The following is a 20729-nucleotide window of genomic DNA, read 5'->3' as shown; positions in this document are numbered from 1 at the left end:
TTTAAGCTTTAATGTAGATCAGCACTATTATTTACAGTAGATAGATTTTGCATATACTTGGCATAAAGATAAGTTTATTGTATACAAATCCACATTTCAATTTCAAAAAAAAAGGTCGCCATGCTTGTTTTCAAGAAGTAAGTCATGCTTTTTTCCATTAGTTTACATAGGTTATATAGGAAAAAAACATTCTTTCCCGTTTAAAAGGTAAACTGTGAGATAGATTTTTAAAAAAAATTTTGTGAAAAGATTTTTTCCAAATAGTAAGTCATGCTTTTTTCCATTAGTTTACATATGTTAAATAGGAAAAAACCATTCTTTCCCGTTTAAAAGGTAAACTGTGAGATAGATTTTTTAGAAAATTTTTGTGAAAAGATTTTATAAACTAGAGGCTCCAAGGAGCCTGTATCGCTCACCTGCTTTCTTAATAAGCATCATTTCTTGAGCTTGAGATTGGACAAGTACAAAATGTAGATAATACCATCCAAAACATCAAGCATTTGAAATTTATTTTTAACTTTGTATGGATATATATAGTAGCATGATATACATCTTTTAAATTTTGGCCTTGGCAGCCAAGTTGGTTGCCTGTCAAGGACTTCGGATATAATTTTTAAAATAGATACCATAAGGATGATTGTGGCCAAGATTGGTTCCATTTGGCCTGGTAGCTATAGTTTCAGAGGAGAAGATTTTTGTAAAAGTTAACAGACAATGGACAAAATTGCCAAAAATTGCATTATAGGGCATTACTCCAACAGGAAGTCAACTGATAATTTCAACCTATCGAGTTTTTTTGTAGATCTTGTCCTGTTGAACATTTTTGCTGTTCAAACTTTCAATCTATCTACAATAGTTCAGGAGATATTTGTTAAAAACATTAAAATCGGTCAAAAATCAACATTAATGGGCAATAACTCATATAAGGAGTCGTCTGATCATTTCGGCCATATTAAATTATTTGTAGAGCTTCAAGTGATGAATATTTTTGCAATTCAAAGTTTTTATCTATCTATTATAGTTTAAGCGATAATAGTCAAAAACATTAAAATTGGCGAAAAATCGTCATTAATGGGCAATAACCCCAAGCGGGGGCATCCAACAATTTTGACCTAAATGTAACTTAGATAGATCTTGTCATTCTGAACATGTTTGTCCTTGTCAGATTTTCTATATCTGCAATAGTTTTCAAAATAATAATCAATATTTGCATTTTACCCCTATGTTCTATTTTTAGCCCTGGCGGCCATGTTGGTTGACCGGCTGGGACGCTGGATATAAATTAGAAACTAAGTACTCTAAGGATGATTGTGGCCAAGTTTTGTTCTATTTAGCCTGGCAGTTTCAGAGGAGAAGATTTTTGTAAAAGTTAATGGTCAATGAACAAACTAGCCAAATATCGTCATTATAGGGCATAACTCCAACAGGAAGTCAACTGATGATTTCAGATCTATTGAGTTATTTGTATATCTTGTCCTGCTGAACATTTTTGCTGTTCAAACTTTCAATCTATCTACAATAGTTCAGGAGATATTTGTTAATAAAGAGCTCCGCCGAGCGCAGCATGATACGACCGCAGTGGTCGAACAAGTGTTCATTTGGGCAAGCATTGACACACTACTAAAGTGGACACAATAATATGCTGGACACAATAATTTGCTGGACACAGTAGTTTGCTAGACACAGTAATATGCTGGACAGAGATATCTGATTAGTAATAAAACTAGAGGCTCCAAGGAGCCTGTGTCGCTCACCTGAGGAGTCGTCTGATCATTTCGGCCATATTGAATTTTTTGTAGAGCTTCAAGTGCTGAACATTTTTGCAGTTAAAGTTTTTCTGTATCTGTTATAGTTTAAGTGATAATAGTCAAAAACGTTAAAATTGGACAAAAATCGTCATTAATGGGCAAGAACCCCTATGCGGGGGCATCCAACAATTTTGACTTCGATGTAACTTAGATAGATCTTGTCATTCTAAACATTTTTGCCCTGTCGGATTTTCTCTATCTATTACGGTTTTCAAGATATGTCAATGTTTGCAATTTACCCCTATGTTCTATTTTTAGACATGGAGGCCATGTTTTTTGATCGGCAAATATATAATTCATAATTTGTAAAGAGGATACCCTAAGGATGATTGTGGCCAAGATTGGTTCCATTTCGCCTGGGAGTTTCAGAGGAGAAGATTTTTGTAAAAGTTAACGGACAATGGACAAACTTGCCAAAAATCGTCATTATAGGGCATAACTCCAACAGGAAGTCAATTGATGATTTCAGATCTATTGAGTTTTTTGTACATCTTGTCCTGCTGAACATTTTTGCTGTTCAAACTTTCAATCTGTCTATAATAGTTTAGGGGATATTTGTTGAAAACACTAAAATCGGTCAAAAATCAACATTAAGGGGCAATTACTCCGATAAGGAGTGGTCTGATCATTTCAGCCATTTGAATATTTTGTAGAGCTTCAAGTGCTGAACATTTTTGCAATTTAAAGTTTCTTTCCATCTATTATACTTTATGAGATAATAGCAAATAACATTAGATTAACCAAAAATCGTCATTTATGGGCAATAACTCCTATGCAGAGTCGTCTGACAATTGTGGCTTAAATACATTGTAGGTAGATCTCATCATTCTAAGCATTTTTGCGCTTGTCAGATTTTCTCTATCTGTTACGGTTTTCAAGATATAAGTCAATGTTTGCATTTTACCCCCTATGTTCTATTTTTAGACATGGCGGCCATGTTTTTTGATCGGCCAAAATATAATTCATAATTTTTGAAGGGGATACCCTGAGGATCATTGAGGTGAAGTTTGGTAATGATTGGTCCAGTAGTTTCAGAGGAGAAGATTTTTGTAAAAGTTATGGACGGACGACGGACGACGAACGCAAAGTGATGGCAAAAGCTCACTTGGCCCTTTGGGCCCGGTGAGCTAAAAATAGATACCATAAGGATGATTGTGGCCAAGATTGGTTCCATTTGGCCTTGTAGTTTCGGAGGAGAAGATTTTTGTAAAAGTTAACAGACGAACAGCCTTAGTCTTTCAAAAATTCAAAAGTTTGTTAACAGTTGATTTATAATTATGAACATATCAGTGATAACTCAACTCAACACAGCAATGCTGAAAATTATCGTGTTACTTAATTTATTTTAAGTAACTGGGAGTGGATTTATCTGTTCGCTTATCATATTTATTGAAAGATGTTTTGAAATAAACTAATCCAAGAAGACTGAAGTAATGGCCATATACCTGGCAAGAATATGAAAACACTTTATGTGTATTCTCAAAGTCAATAGTGGGAGATAGTCGTTGGTTGTCTTTTAAAACTTCATGGCCTAATGATCAAGGAACAAGGGGCAAATGTCTGCTGTTTTGCAAATTGGAATAAATACAGTTTAATTTTAAACAAATTGACATGCCCTTAAATAAAATATATAACCTCGGAGATACCGTTATAATCATTGTTTAGTAGTTAGTCTAACTATTTTACCATTCATTTTATTCTTCTTACGTCATGCTCTGACTTAATAGAAACATTTTGTTTTTCAATTCCAAAAAAAAGGTTTAAAAAGCGTACACATGAATTAACAGAAACATATGCATTTAGAAAAAAAAAAAAAAAACCAAAAAACAAATACTCTGTCGTATTACTACATTTTCGTACAATATACATTGTATATATTCATCAATCAGATTATTTTGAAATTACATTTTAATACAAATTACAAATGATAGCAGGGTTATATATAATAACACCAGACGCTTGTTTGGTCGACATATACTAGACTCATCTGTTGCGCTCGTATCATAAAAATGGTATGACTATTGAACTACGTTAAATAACATTGATCGCTCAAAATAGCAAAAGCTTGTGTTAATATTGACGAAAGAATAAAAATTACCTGTTTTAAAAATAAAAAAAATAGAACAACAAATGTTAATAGCAGTATTGAACGACTCATTGATTGTTATTTGCGAAACGTTCATTTTCAATAATAGCATATGTCAATTGTAGATCAGAACAAAAATAAACAGACCAGTTATGTATAAACGTTGTGTTATCCATTAACGTTGTCTGTCCACATGTTTTTGTATTCCATGTAATGAATAATTAATTTCAATTCACCAAGTGTACTGCATGTTTACATTTTCCTTTTCTAATTACTTTATGAGTGTTATCCCCCTTTGCTTTTACCAGATATAAAAGAATAATATTGTTTCAAGTGCTACTCATACAAAAGTTTAAAACAATGTATTTTTATTAGACGTATTACGAAATGGTATATACTCGACGCTGGGGTTGACAAATTAGACTTTTAATACGGGTATCGTATCAAAACACTAAAGTGATTTAAAGATTTAAAGTACCTGTGTATCAATTAAATCGTGTGTTAACTGCATAGTAATGTTGTTCGCGTATATTTATTGCTTATAACAAATGTAAACTTTATCATAAACAATTTCATTATGAATATTCCTTATGGAACAAATATTCAATAATAGTTATTCCATAAAGAATAAAAATGATATATTCCATAATATTTCTTCTTTTTTTGTATTTTGGAACACTGACAGGAGGCGAGGGTATAGCAGAAAGGATACAAAATCAAGACGGAAAGCCAAGAATATAGGAGTTATGAGAGAAAAAAAAATCCCTCGCCCACCCTTAAAAAATTAAAGCAACTGTTTTTCTTTATTTTTTCGAACTTAATAGTGACGGACATTTAATTTAAGGTGTGCTTACGCGTGATCAGATCTGGTGGACGGGTTGTACTCAATGCAGAAACGACTTATCATACAATATTATAGAATTCAGCTGGCGGGCGGTTGGACGTGCAGGCGAGCAGGAGAAGAGGGTGCCTGTTTTGAGTATTAAACTCCTAGCCTTTATGGCCTCACTAGCCCTTTTTAGACGTTGGAAATGATTTTATATATAATAATATGTTCATACCTACTCAGGAAAAGATTTATTTACCTTATATTATTTTCATGTAAAATGTGACTGGTTCGATCATCGAAATAACTCAGCGGACTTTAGAAAAAGACTTCTTATACATATTCCTGCAAAGCTTCAAAACATTCCGCATTGTAATTTTTGAGGTCTGAAATTTTCTTTCCCGTTTGACCTGCCCTTTCAAACAATCCGAAAAGTACTCGCTGTCATATACACTCTAATGCACGTGTTTTCTTTGTTTATTTTTTAAACTCTAACTAAGTCTTTACAAAAACAAAAACAAAATTTTACTCCAGTTACATGCTATGCATACCTACACAGGTTTTTGTGGACAATGATAATCATATCAGGTTCGCACGCAGTAGTTTCCTAGGACAACAGGATGATGCACAACAGTTTAATTCACTGCCTTAAATTGGCCAGGTATTACATTAGATTTCCACTGGATTTTGTCATTTTAGGTAAAATAAAAATACCGCATGTCGTTCTCCGTGTGTTATCCACTATTGGTGCCATAAACTTAGCTACGTGTAGAACAAGAGCAGAAAGACTATAATGTAAAATAAACTTGCAACTATCGTTAGGGTATCATTTATGTGGAACACGCTATTAGGTTCTTAAAAACTTACAGAGTCAATGGAAGCCTATGGAGACATCCGCAAAAATCAAGCAGACTGTTGAACATTGTGCGGGTTTTGCAGAGATTGCTTGAATACTGTTTGTTTTTCGTCCAGTGACATATATTTCATGCATTTTCAGGACGAGGCTCAGTAGTGGAGTGACAGATTGATATCGTAATTGATAAAGTAAATAATCAAACTGGCTTATTATTTGATTTTGTTCAAATCTAGAAGTGCACACTAGAAAAACTATCGTCCCCCTAACCCGCAAACACGTACACCTTTCCCATCACAAGTCATTCTATCAGAAAACGATTATTCTAAATTTATAATTTATAATGAACAAGAAGTTTGTGGGATGCCTGGTTAACATCACTCAAATTGAATTTTACCTGTATTGATCAATAATCAATGTTTTGATACAGTCTCCACATTTAAAGTCTAATTTGTCAACCTCAGCGTCGAGTATATACCTTTTCGTAACACGTCTATTATGACTTGACTTAAATGTTAGTAAACAATTGTTTGCTGTATGTAAACAACATTCGACTGTTATGAGATTTGATTTCTATTTGAATGTATGTCATTTTTTTCATTACTTAAATTGATGGTTTTAATTTTGTTAAATTTGTACATTTATATAGCACCTCCTTGATTTCCTGCAAAAAATGGCATTACATTTCTACTTACTTCAAAATTGATGACATTATTTTATGTCAAAAGCATCTTATCTTACTGTGTTTATTATACAAGGGTTATTAATAAGAGATACGAAGTGAGTATCACATTACTTTTCTAACTTATGGTTTTGTACAATAGATAATCATATTATTTCGTTCCTTGTATATTTAATAGTACTATATTTACGTATGTGCACGGGCATTTCGTTAAGCGGGTACTCGATGTACCGAATCTAAAAAGTATTCACAGTTAAATAACAATGCATGTATGACGATACACGAAAGCGAAGTTCAAGATTAAACATATATTACAAACTAAATTTAAACAAATTATGAACTCATATTTCAATTCCTTTTAGTATCAAATTTCAGGTTCATTATAATGAAAAAATAAAATATTCGTAAATATTAAGAATAGTAATAACTAATATGTTCATACATACATTTTCATTCTTATATTTTATACTTTTTAAACATTATTTAAAATAATAGAAAATAATGTTCACTTAAGAGAGTCATAAGAGCATAATAGCTATGACTCTCTTAAGCAGCTTTGATTTACATCCTATGACATATCATATGATAGTCATAAGATGATCATAAAATATGTCCTAAGATATACATGTATCTTATGACATATCTTATGATACTTTCGAAAACCAGGCCCCAGGGTTATAAATCAGTATACTAAACGCTTGTTTGGTCTACATATATCAGACTCATCAGTTGCGCTCGTATCATAAAAGTGGTATGACTAGAGAACTACGCTGAATAACATTACTCGCTCAAAATAGCAAAACTTTGTGTAACGTCCATTTTCAATCATAGCATGCCAATTGTAGATCAGAACAAATAAGAACCAACCAGTGATGTATAATTGTTGTGTTATCCATTAACGTTGTCTGTCCACATGTTTTTGTATTCCATGTAATGGATAGTTAATTTCAATTCACCAAGTGAACTGCATATTAACATTTTCCTTTCTTATTATTTTATGAGTGTTATCACACTTTGCTTTAACAAGTTTAAATTTGTCAGTACACTTCTGGGATCAAAGACAAAATTTATATGATATAGATTGATTTTAAAAGAGATTTCTTTAAACAAAGAGTTAGTTTGGCAGATACGTTCAATTAACTTGTTTTTTTTGTTGTTTTTTTTTATATATAAAAGAATAATATTGTTTCAAAATGTTTCAAGTGCTACTCATAAAAAAGTTGAATACAATTTACTTTCATTATGACTTGACATAAATGTTTTGAGATTTGATTTCAATTTGAATATATGTCATTTTTTTCATTTACTTTTCATTAAATTGATGGTTTTAATTTTGTAACATATGTACATGTATATAGCACCTCCCTGATTTCCTGCAAAAAATGGCATTAAATTTCTACTTACTTCAAAATTGATGACATTATTTTATGTCAAAAGCATTTTATCTTACTGAGAGATACGGAGTGAGTTTCACATTACTTAGCATTGAGTTTTCTTTGTCTATACAATTACCGTACAGTCATAAACATATCAAAAATAATGGTTGCCATCAAAATTTATTTGATTTAAACAATTTATCCGCCATTCTATTTCCATCCTCTATGGATCTACAATGGTTTAAAATACGAAAGGTAAATACCGTATCAAATATGTACATAAAGAGAAACACTGCTTCAACCGCATGTATTGTAATGAAGCACGAAAAAACTGGTAAAGGAATCAAATTTATATCAGCTCGCACCAGCCTCTTAATATATATTCATAACTCATGCATGCAGTTGTATATACACAAATTCCTTTAATTGACACGATCAGTACAAAATAAGACAGATTTAGGACTACCATTTAAGACATTGAAACACGTTTACCAGTGACGAATAAATTCATATATTAAAGTAGAATAATGCTGCCAAAAATCACAAGCACACTCTATATACACATGCTTTGGTACAATATATTGACAAACTATTAAAAAAGAAAAAAACGTAGCTAAAAGATGTCTCTGTGAGTAATTGCTTTCTTGTACTACATAACATACATCTTTGGTTTAATATAATTTGAGGAAGGCGCTACCTTAAAAGCCAGCTTTATACTAAGAAAATGTCCTATATATTGATTGGTTGTTGGTTGTTTAACGTCTAGGGGCAAATATTTCATGCATGTTCAGAACGAATGTCCTAGGCTACATTAACATTTTGCTTATGTCAAAAATAAAATTATAAGTTCAGATGAAAAATGTTTAAGGAATGATCATTGAACTTGAAAAGGTAGGAGGGGTTATGGTATTTTTTCTAAAAAATATTCTGATTCCCAAATTAATGAATAAAAAATCTGTTCAAGCAGAGGACAAAAAAATATTTTGAATCCAGATCTTCACCAAAAACGATTTTATCTTTCAGATATGCAACAGAGGCGGATTTAGCCACCCCCCCCCCTTTTGAGAAAAAAATTTAGTTGCTAATATAGGAAATCACTGAAGCGTGACGATATTGGACTCCCTCTTAGACAGCCAGTGGGCTCCAATTTATGAAAATTTCTGGATCCCCCACTGTGCAAAATAAATTTAACTTTTATATATCTAAAAACATTTAAAACTTCCTAAACCGCACAGGTTAGTCTGTACACAGTAGTTATTTTAGGTGATAGTAAGACCGTATTTGCCAATTTGTTATAATATAAAACCTTAATACTATTTCTGAAATTTATTCTTACATACTTTTGATTTTTTAACCCTGTATGCTAACATTGCCTATGTAAAATTTTAAAATCGTTTGTATGCACATTGAACGACTAATTTATGTGACGTATAAAATGTTCTGACGTCAGACACTCAAATCAATGAATGTGTTCGTAGATAGTAGATGTTTTTGTGTTCTGTTAAATTGTTCCTTTTAAAATTGTTATACGATGATGACTGATGTACCCATATTTTGACTATTTTATTTATCGTGTCTGTTTATTTAACGCATCAATGTAAATATTAAGAAATTTAATGAGACTGTCATTAAAGTGAGAAGGTTAGCGCTATAGAACCAGGTTTAATCCACCATTTTCTACATTTGAAAATGCAAGTCAGGAATATGACAGTTCTTGTCCTTTCGTTTTTGATACGTTTTGTTATTTGATGTTGCCATGTGATTATGGACTTTCCGAATTGATTTTCCTCTGAGTCAGTATTTTTGTGATTTTATTTTTTTTTCACATGAGAGAAGCTAGGAAAAATTTTAATGTTCACATTTTCAATATTTTTGTAGGACTTACTATCATATGAAATTAAGGAGATATGTAGTTAGAGACTTCTGCTGAATAGAAATGTTTGGGTTCACCTGATACCTGTTTTCAAATTAGTCCATATTGAAGTTTGAAGGGTCCAAAATTTGAATTCAACTAACATAAAAAAAATTGGTGTTTTTATATGCTGAATATACATCTTTGGTCGTATCAGGCTATGTATAGCGAAGCATTTTATTGCCTTTAGATTTGTACTTTTTTGTTTGTTTTGGTCATGAAAATAAATTTGTAGTTCTGTTGTGAAGTTGCTAGCAAAAGAATACCCAAATTGCACCTATATTGTCCTTTTTTCACCAACATTTTTTTATGTACCAGACAAAAGTGTATTCTTTGCTTATTTTGTAGACTATCCTTGTTTACAATACAGTTACACCAATTTAATTTTGAGTCCATGTAGACTAAGTCATTGAAAAATGGGTCTGAAATTATCTCCAAACAATCCATGATACTGTAATGAGATCAGTACCCAAATTCCAAACATCATTACATGTATGGTTAATTTCAAATCCTTTAAACTGGAATATAAACAGATGTTTTGTTTTATTTCTTTAAATATTTTAAACGAAGAACATAGACCGCATACCCTCAAGTAACATATGCCCTGTATATACCTATCTAAGCCATGGTATTCTCATGGGTTATCATAATAACTCCATCTTCCCATAAAATCCAATTTTGGACAATATTGGTATTGGGATCATACAGTATATACAGTACTAAATGTACTACTCAGACTCAAGTCTCCTTTTATGGTTAAACTTAGAAAGAGAAAATACAACAGTTTCCATCTCCTGGGACTGTAAAAGGTAGATATCTGATATGTGACATAATCAATGAAAAGATTTGTTTGACAAAGGAAGTCCAGAATTACGAAGATTGTGAATTATTTGAATATTTTGTTTTTGTTTTTGAACCTTTATTAAGTTTTGAATTAGTCTGTGGGCTACCATAGGCGGATCTAGGGGAGGGAGAGAAGGGGCGCACCTACCTTTTTCGTGGGGAAAAAATGATGATTATTTAGGGAATCACTGAAGCATGACTGGAGTGCGTGTCATGAAAAGCTGTAAAGTTCTGGATTCGCCATTGGCTACATGAATAACCGTGATCACATTCAACAGTATAACCAAAATCATCATCACTGTTCCTTGATGTGGGGAACTATGTGGCAGATGAACATAAGTAGTGATGGCCAACCAGTGGCAGTGCACCGGAGTTTACCCCACATGCCGCATGGCCATTATAAAAAAATAATCCGAAATGTATTGCTTGCAGAGGTTTTTTCTGTGTTTCCATGGCTGGACGGAACTTTTACGCTAAATATGTAATCGTTAATTATGATTTTGTGACTTTTAAATGAAGTACCTGTGATTATTTAGGTAATTTGTTTTGACCTCACTGATAATGGAAAGTTGAAGCAGACGAAACATGGCGTCAGATGTTGTTGTCCTAACTTCGGTAATTTCCGTGGTACAATAAAAATTTAAATAAGCTACTCAAGTTACCCAAATTTCTGAATACTTGTTTTGTATACAAAACAAAAATTCATGTCGAGATTATTCCGATCTGTCTCGCTTTTTTCAAGTTCGCGTTGAAACGTTAAATTCGGCCGCCATTAAAAGAATAATCGTACGAGATTTAACGAGAGTGACGAAACTTTTCAGATGGGTCGTGTAGAGAGAGTTTTCGTTCTTTATTTCAAAACGATGCTTCTACCATAAGTGCCAGCTAAAGCTGGCATATTAAAAATAGGCCTCTAATAAACACGTAAGATGGTCGTTTGAATTAATATATTAACTTAAATCAAGTTTTCAGAACTACAAATACGTGTGTATCCCTCATCTTTTAAGTCAATTTGTGACGTTATAATATCTTAGATAAACAGACACTAGATAGTGGCGAATACATCGGATAAGCATGCACATATTTGTTCTAAAACAAATTTAAAAGACAATAAAGAAAAAAAAGAATGAAACATAGTTGTAAAAGGAGCGTATGGCGTGAATTATAAATATACATTTTTTTTTCAAAATGACAGCACACACCCAGTGCTTGAACTTCTTTCTTTTCTTTTCTTAGTATCAGCTTCCTTCTATTACAAACACCCTTCAACATGTAAAATTTAAAAGTTAAATTTCGGAATGGGTAAAGTAAAATATAGTACATGTATGTAAACTCCAGTAGTGGTGCCCTATACAAATAATAGTGAAATTAAAAAGTCTTAAGGAGCATAGTATACAATTATGTACACATACAAAGGATAAATATGAACTTCAGAGGGTCAAATAATCCATATATTTAGTTATTCATTTTACATGTTAATGAAATGTTATGCATACATAATTTTGGAACTGTTGTAATATTTGTATACATAAACTATTAATTAAAGTTCATAGATAACCTGCATTTCTTGTTTCCAATGTCTATATCATTTCGCATTCCAGAAATCAGTGTCATATATCGCAGGTAGGTCTTAGAGGTGAAATAGTCTATGCTGATTCAATTTAAAGCATAAGAAAATGTAGATATTTTGTAATTGCATTCTCATTGCTAAACTTTAGTTTCCATGTTCCAGAAGGAAAGGTTTTTGTCACAAACTGTTCAATAGGAGTAAAGTATTAGTTTTCCTCTCTTCCTATAGCAGGACAGAATATTAGTACAAAAAGTCATGTAAAATGTAGTGTAGTTAACTCTGCAACAGCAAGCAGATATGATCCAATGTATTTTGGCTGAACTTGTGTTTGTCGGCCAGCACCAAGTATGAACCTGTTAACATTCTCACTTTGACCTACTGAGTCCTACACAAGAAGTGTAGTTTCTTCAGTATTGAAATTAAGGTTCAGACTTTTAGGAACGACACATTGGTGTGCTTGATCTTTACATCTCCGATTACAGAACGTTTAAAATTCTGTTTTTGCTAGGTTTCCCCAGGACCGTTTTGATTGCATAGCAGTATGCTTGTGTACAATGTCCGATATGTTTTATTTTGACAGTAATAAGACACTTTTATGGACGATGCTTTTATCCTTATCGTAGTCCACTACGATTTGTCTATTGATGATTTCTCTAATTTTCATAATTTACTAGAAAATGTAGAATTGTCAGGTTCCTCTTGTACTGTTTCTACAGATAAAACTCCAAGTTGCAAACATGCAGCACATGTTGGTGTTCTCTTAGCAAGTGCTTATATTGAGCGCAGGGTAGCAATATGAAATATATCTAACATCTGGATTTAAGTTTTTGAGCAATACAAATTTACTGACTGCATTCTAATCTTAGTGTTCTGTTATCTGTGTTGAAGATTTTTCGGGTTAGACGATGGTATTATTGTTGTCCATATTTTTTTTATTTATTTTTTTTAGAGTAGAATTGTTCTGTCTGATAAATATCATGTACTTGTGTTGTAGATCTTATATGTTGTTGGATGAATGTTGTGATTATGTTGTTATGCGTACCCCTCTTTTTCAAATAGTATTTAACATACTGCAGCTCCAAAGGAGTGGAACATAAAAGAGAAATGTTTTTTGACTGGTTTTGTTTACAAAAGTTGGGATGCTAATATTGATAGTCACTGTTGCTAAAACATGTGTCGAAATATTTGTAAATAAGTATTCCAAATTGTTTACTGTGTAAATACATTTTCCTTGGGACAGAAGATAGAGTTTGTTTGGAAGGTGGACTGTCCAGATTGTTCTACATATATATATGCACGTAATACATTCAAACAAAAGTACATAGGCGTAAACATTATAAATTGTCATCGTTACGGATACTCAAACAATGTTTTTTCCTACATGTAAAAGTCAAGTCCGGTACATTTTTTTTTTCGGATATCGTACATGCAAAAACAGGATGATCAAGTAAAATATGCATATATTAAAACCACATCGATTATGTAAGTAAACAACTATACAAAGTAATAATAGATAAAAACTACATGTAATCAGAACACTTTTAACTCGCATGGACACTTATTTTTACCGTTTCTTTATCAACTAACAAAGCAGATGACGTGACTTAATTGCTATGATTTATTTCAATATGTGTGACCCTTTTCAAGGCCGTGCTCAGCATATTTGTAATTAAATTGATTTCAAAAATTGCAATGGAGGCAAATGATATAGACATGCTGTTTGGTATATATCCTACGATCATTTACTTATTTTTGTTATCATTCCATCGTGTTTATTAAAAGTTCTCGGTTACTTTGAAACAATAAATTCCATACTGTGGATTCATAAATATTCGTAAGATAACAAATTTCGTGGATTTCGTGGGTACATGTTATCCATGAATTCAAACGTTCAACGAACTGTAAATTGAAATATATGCTTAATATGCAGAGATAAGCATCAACACCAAATTTAATATCCACGAATTGCAATTTTTCGCCAATCCACGAAAATTAGTACCCATGAAAATACATGAATCCACAGTACCTGTAAATTGCATTGTTTCGTGATATTAATGCAAACTTGATAATCTTTTTTACACCTTCTTGACGCACCTACTATCTACTATTTGTAGAGTACGTACGACTCCCGTGTGATTTTTGTTACCTTGATTTTTTTATTTAGTACCCTAATTAGACTACTAAACCGAATTATAAGATTCTGTATTAGTTATTATCGTTTTATGTTTTGCATTCATTATTATCAGTCACATATAAAACAGTATATGTCTCTGTTATTATCTTGTTGAAAAATGTATATGTATAAAAAATATATTGTTTATTTTTGTATGAGAAACATTTTAACTCTGAATCTAAAGTAAAACTATTGCAATTCAACTTCTTGTTTCTCTCTTGACAAATGCTTCATTTATGCATTGCCCACATGACCAAATACATGTTAAATACATGAGATACTTACTGATTCACTTAAAGCATAAATATACCGTATTTAAATCAGTGGTGAGTTTTTATAATATTTGTATGTCTATTTTTTTTTTATTTAAAAGTACAACATGTATGCAGTGTTGACCTCTTAAACTACAGTTTATAACGGATATCCACTTGACCTTCTTTATAAGATGTACATGATTTGACGAATGCAATCTTTATTGGAATGTGCAATGTATGCAAGCTCTTTTATTATTTACAAACTATAACCGATATCTTTTTTGATATCTTAAAGAGGAGACCAAAATACTTTTAATTCCAATCATACATTTGTACATGTCGAATCTTATGTTTGTTATATTTTTACATCGAGTTACAAAGAGATAATCAAATATTTAATCAAACGAGGCATAGCCGTTTTGAAGATAATCACAAGTTAAGGTAGTATAGAGCAGATCAGTTTAGACCAAATTTAACATTATGAAGGTCTTCTGTAATCGCAGCTGTTCAGGTAATTGTATTTCTACTGTACTTCATTTTGTCTGTATGTCTTTTTTTTTTGCTTTTTTTAGCCATTGTGTTGTTATTTTTTTTCGACTTATGAGTTGGAATGTCCCTTTAGTTTATTTTGTCTCTCTTGTAAGTTAAAAATGTAGCTTGCTAATTGTCGGATCACCTGTGCATCTTTTTCGACATCGCACGTTAAAAAGTTATGTTTAACTTCGTAAATCTGCTGCAATTCCTTTATACACTTGTAAAAAATAAGAAGACACAAGAAGCTAGATCATTTAATTTTGTGAAAACAGGTTAATTTATGATGTCCCTTCCATTAACAATCCCAACTGTTCTAATTCATATTAATATGTTTTCCTGCACAAGAGATAAAAGTTACCACAGATACAGCTTCTTCAGCCTGATTTCTAGATATATACGTCATATTTGACTTCAGCTGTCATCGGAGTACCACCATTTATAACAAATTAATAAATATGCTTCGCATTATCACTAATATATCAGATCCACCAGCGTATGCAGTATACATTTCTAAATTAACGGGCAATAACTAATGAAACAAATCTTACAAAATGTCGTTATTTGCACAACCATGATTTTGAGAAATAAACAAAAATACAAAACATTTAAATAACTAAGGATAACATGAATACACATGTTTGATATTTATATTTTATAGCAGAAAATGATATTAGGGCATTTTTACACATAGGGTAATGTATCAATGACATATGAGTAAAACTTAAATATTTAGATTTGTATACCGTATTCATGGGCAATTTAGATTTTATGTAAAATTCAAGAAAAATTGCCATCCAAAGGATGGATCAATATCCCCTATTGTTGTGTCACTTGAAGTTCGAAATCGTTTTTTGTTGTTGTTTAAAACATACTTACATTTGCTTGAGTTTGAATTCAAAATGTTATTCAGCGGTTAACATTTGTATTGAAAGAAATATTGAAATATTGTACATGATTTTGTAAAAATGTGTCGAAAAACACTCTTAAACGATAATATTTAATGTGTATCCATGATGATCACATAGCTTGACTGACGATTGAATATTTGTGTTCGTGTTGCAGTTATGTACCATCTTTTGTACCTCCAATATAAACTTCTACATAACTTCTACTCAAAATTGACAAAAAATCAGAAAAATTGTAAATAAACACTATTGCTTTTTCATTGAATATGACCCTACTAATGTACAAATTTATTTAATATTTCATATTCGTCGTAGTTGACTAATCATTTGACTTTTTACTAAAAAAAATATTAACCAATAAGTATTTAAATTGAAAAACCCACAATAAGGTCATGTGATTATTTGAGAACGATATAAAAGAATGATATGTTACGTTTACATCAAGGTTTTCTTGTTCTGGTACTGACATTTGTCACAGAGAATCAGTTTAAAGGTATGTTATTTTTATTTGATTTTATTAGAAGAAATAGTATTCCATCGTCATGTTAAAGCATTGATTATAATGACATTAAATGTATTGCAAAACATCATATTATATTTTGTTACGATTTTATGATTATCATAAATGACAATTACCCATGCTGAAAAAAGAAATAAGATACGAGTAAACCATAAATTATTATCGAATACTCAATAACTAATATAAAATTAATGAATTTGTATATAAAAAAAAACAAGAAACTGTGCCATTATAGTTTATCTAAGCTTGTTTCTATGTGTGAAGATTATTTGCGAACTTTGTTCGAATTTTGCAGAATGAAGATAGTACTCTTTCTGGTTTTATTTTGCATTGTTACATACTGCAATGCATCCGACAGACAAAGAGAACGAGTAAACTGGAGAGGCAAAAGAGCGGGAAAAATTATAGTCAATCTGTCGTTAACAAATTGTAAATGCAAAGGATACGAAGGAGGTGGACACGGGGGCGGTCCTAGACCATTCCGAATAGTATGCAATAAAGAAAAAAAGAACTCAATCACAAATGATTGTACGTTTACTGGAAATCCACATAAGTGCAGCGATTACAACAACGGCAAACAGGAAAAGTTTTATGATGAACTAATTGATGTAATTGCTCCGACACAATGCGGTAATCTCAATATGGATGGTAGGCCTTGTCCAACAGGCACATTTAACACTAAGAAAACATGCAATGAAATTGATTATCATTAGAATGGATGATTTTGTTCAATGCACGAACTCAATTTTTATTTTCTGGAGTATTATAGATGCTATATGTACATATTGTTTTAATGTACTACATATGTAATAAATGTTTCGCTATACAAACACGACATTCTTCCAATGATATTTGATAAGAAATTGTAGCCTTCTATAACGTTCACAAAAATATAGACAAAAAGATTAAAAAAACATTTTCTTTTTATATTATGAATTCCAATATTGTCACGAAATTGTCTAACTTTGTCTAAATGATAATAAAAAAATGGAACCATAAACTATTAAAATGAATTAAGTCTCAACTGTTGCAGCAAGTTTTTTATTATTTTTTTTGTATTCATGTGTCACTGATGAGTCTTCTTAAGCGACTCTGGTATACCTAACTATATTATTATATAGCAATATAATATTTCCCACAGAAAGTAACCAAAAGTTAGCATGCAATAAATCTTCAAAAATCATGACGGCATCAACGGCAAAATCTTAGTTTAAACCTATTTTTACTTTCAAATATTATATTGCTTTACAATTAAAGGGTTATTGCATGAATATTGGGAAATATTGTCCCTCGTGGAACATATATTGCACTCGCAATGCAAGCTCGTGCAATATGAAATTCTACTCGGAACAATATTCCCCAATATTCATGCAATAACCCTATAATATATGTTATCTTGAACAAAACTTAAGGTTGATTGTTTTTACAGATTTGAACTTAATCTACACACAAGACATATGTATGCATGGTTTGTTTCTGATACTGCTTTGTTTATCAAAATAATTATTATACTTATTCCATTTGTTTTTATGTAATCAATATTCACTTTTATATAAACACAAATGTGCTTTTAAGAATTACTTAAGCCAATATCTATAACAATACACTACGTTTGAACTCTGGACAAAATATGACGCACACCTAAATAGTGAATATGATTAATCATTTGATATATCATTTAGCGTATGCGCTTAAATATTCAACTTGGGTTCTGAATGTGTACAGCGTTTAATATAAAATAAATAATATTATATGTATCGTATTGATTTGATATAATATAAGCATATGTGGTTTGATCACAAATGAAACAACCATCCCTTATAGATATAAACAACTATCATCATCCCATAGCTTTCAACAATAAAGAAAATACATCAATAAAGAAAACCAATACTATATAGTCATTCTTTATAAAAAGGTCTTAACAGGACATAGTGTGAAACAAATAAAGCAAGCAAATCAACAGAGAATTGACCAAAGGTAATATTGAGAGACGTTCTAGAACACGAATCAATCATTGCTGGAGAATAAATTCTATTGTTTTTTATTACATTATGCGTACAATTTTAACACTAGTTGAATACGCAAGTTAGTTTTTAGATCGGATGCAAAAGAGGTTTCTCAACATCTTACGAACGGACGAAAATCGCCTTAACTTGACGTAACTTGCCGGAACGAGAGAATAGAGAGCTCTCATTTATTGAATGATTTTGTACTATCGGGTGTGCACTTCTTTTTATTAAGATATGCATGCAGGGTTCTTTTAAACCATTTTGAGTTATGGACAAACTATTATATTGAATGCGAGTTCTCTCTGATGCGTATTTAGTGACTTGGTGTCCTTTTTTGTTGAGATTAGAGGGGCAATGAATATTTTTGAAATTTATCTAGGCTCAGATCAAAGGTAAAAAGTCCTGCGCAAAAAAGAGGTAAACTAAATCTATATCTATTAAGGAACGACTCTAGAAAAAAAATCGTTTTTTAAATTTAAAAAATGTTCATGGGTCCGAGATAATTTTGAAGCCTATAAGCTCTAAAATCCAAATGCTCAGTTCTACATCTTTCATGAATATTGAACTATTTTCTACCTTAATTGTCAAGAAAATGAATAAAGAGAAATACTGAAATAGATATTTGAGAAAAAAAGTTCAATTCTGTCATGTATTGTTGATTTTTTGTTTTATTTTCAAGGCCTTTCTTATCCTTTTTGTCTTTGTTTTATATTATATCGTACACATATAAAAAGATAAGTATAATTTAATTTTTTTAATGTACATTTTTATAACTATATTACAATCAGTTTTGTTTGTAGCACTCATACTTTCCATAATAATACACACAACTCTATTACTAACGATATAACTATCCCCCCCCCCAAAAAAAACCCACATTTAAAAACCTAAATAAATAGTGGTTTTAACGACATATATATCAACGATGCAAAAAAAATGTCGCCTGTTCTTGCTGTTAGGAGTGGTTCCTAATATTTATTATTGAATACTATCGAATAAATGTGGAGATAAGTGAAGAAATCAAGCTGTCTTAATCGGCATCTTATCTCGTTGTCCGTTTTTATCCAATACATATAAATATTTGTCGGTAGTTGTTAAAAGTCCAGCGCGCTGGGGTGAAACGTCTAGCGCTGTAGATTAAAATTCGAGCGCAAGAGATGATTAGTCCAGATTTGGAGATTTAAATATTAAAGTTGTGTCCTCTTAATCACTTTTCAATCCTTTATCAAATGTTCATATCGTCGTGAATTGCATGGAATACTTGCCACTGAACGTTTAAAAAAACATCCAACAATCACTGAGGCAAATGCAAATCAAATGAGAAATTTTTGTAACCAACGACTATCAAAAACATTGTTCTTTTCAAATGGATAAGGGAGATAAATCCAACGCATATTCGACACGTATGAAATAAACGAAACTCAACGTAAAGTTACGCAACAATCAACAACACAAAACAAATTAAAATACAACAATAAATTAAAAGTTTGCAAAATGAGTATTAAATTGTTTACTGTTGTCTTTGAACACGCTGCAATATCGGTAGAAATTTTTACTGCATAAAACTACGGTTCATTACGATACATTCGTCGAGTTTTGTCCGTTCGTAAGATGTTGCGAACCTCTTGATGTTTACAATAAGACCCAATACTTTCATCTTACTTTATGTCCAATAAGCGTTAATATTAGTATGGAAATTGATATGCAAAAGGTAAATTCACAAAATTACTGAACTCCGAGGAAAATTCAATCGGAAACTCCCTAATCACATGGCAAAATCAAATGGCAAAACACATCAAACGAATGGACAACAACTGTCATATTCATGACTTGGTATAAGCATTTTCAAATGTAGAAAAATTGTTGAACCGGTGTTTAATAAAGATTTATTCGTGATATACTTTGTAATTTGTAACCTTATTCACAATTCAAAAATATACAAAAACCTTGAAAAAACAAGAGAAACTTAGTCACAGGTGACCAATATAGTAACGCACGACTAAACATCGATGAAGGTGGACATTTACAGAACTGTCACGGAAACATATTTGCCTGAAATAGGTCACCAGCTTACCTTGTAAAGAGTTTGGTTATTAGATGACGTTAAGCCAAAATACACAAAAAAATATTTATACATACACACGATATATTAATCGGTTTCATCTGCTGCTAATTATTTATTCAAAACTTGTAGTAAACTTGAAAAACAAATTATAGTAGGGCATCATTAACTATTTCTTCAGATATGACTTTCTTAACTTATACTTTGAATGACGGTCGTTACTAAACTAATCAGTTTTACACATTACTTGTACTTCTGTTTAGAAATGAGTCGATGATTGTGTACAATACTATTTAATAGTTACAGAGTGTAT

At 31.4% G+C, this 20729-nt stretch overlaps 1 long non-coding RNA gene across 1 annotated transcript; it reads left to right on the top strand.

The window, feature by feature from the left end:
* The first annotated feature begins 16214 nt into the window (after positions 1 to 16214).
* Positions 16215 to 16914, top strand: LOC143055657 (uncharacterized). The gene is made up of 2 exons (XR_012972114.1): positions 16215 to 16315; positions 16638 to 16914. It is a non-coding gene; the product is annotated as an uncharacterized LOC143055657 (long non-coding RNA).
* The last annotated feature ends 3815 nt before the right edge of the window (positions 16915 to 20729 follow it).

This window comes from Mytilus galloprovincialis, chromosome 12, assembly GCF_965363235.1.
Source record: "Mytilus galloprovincialis chromosome 12, xbMytGall1.hap1.1, whole genome shotgun sequence".
NCBI lineage: Eukaryota > Metazoa > Mollusca > Bivalvia > Mytilida > Mytilidae > Mytilus > Mytilus galloprovincialis.
The sequence above is the reverse complement of the archived record's forward strand: the minus strand, read 5'-3'. Positions and strand labels throughout refer to the sequence as shown.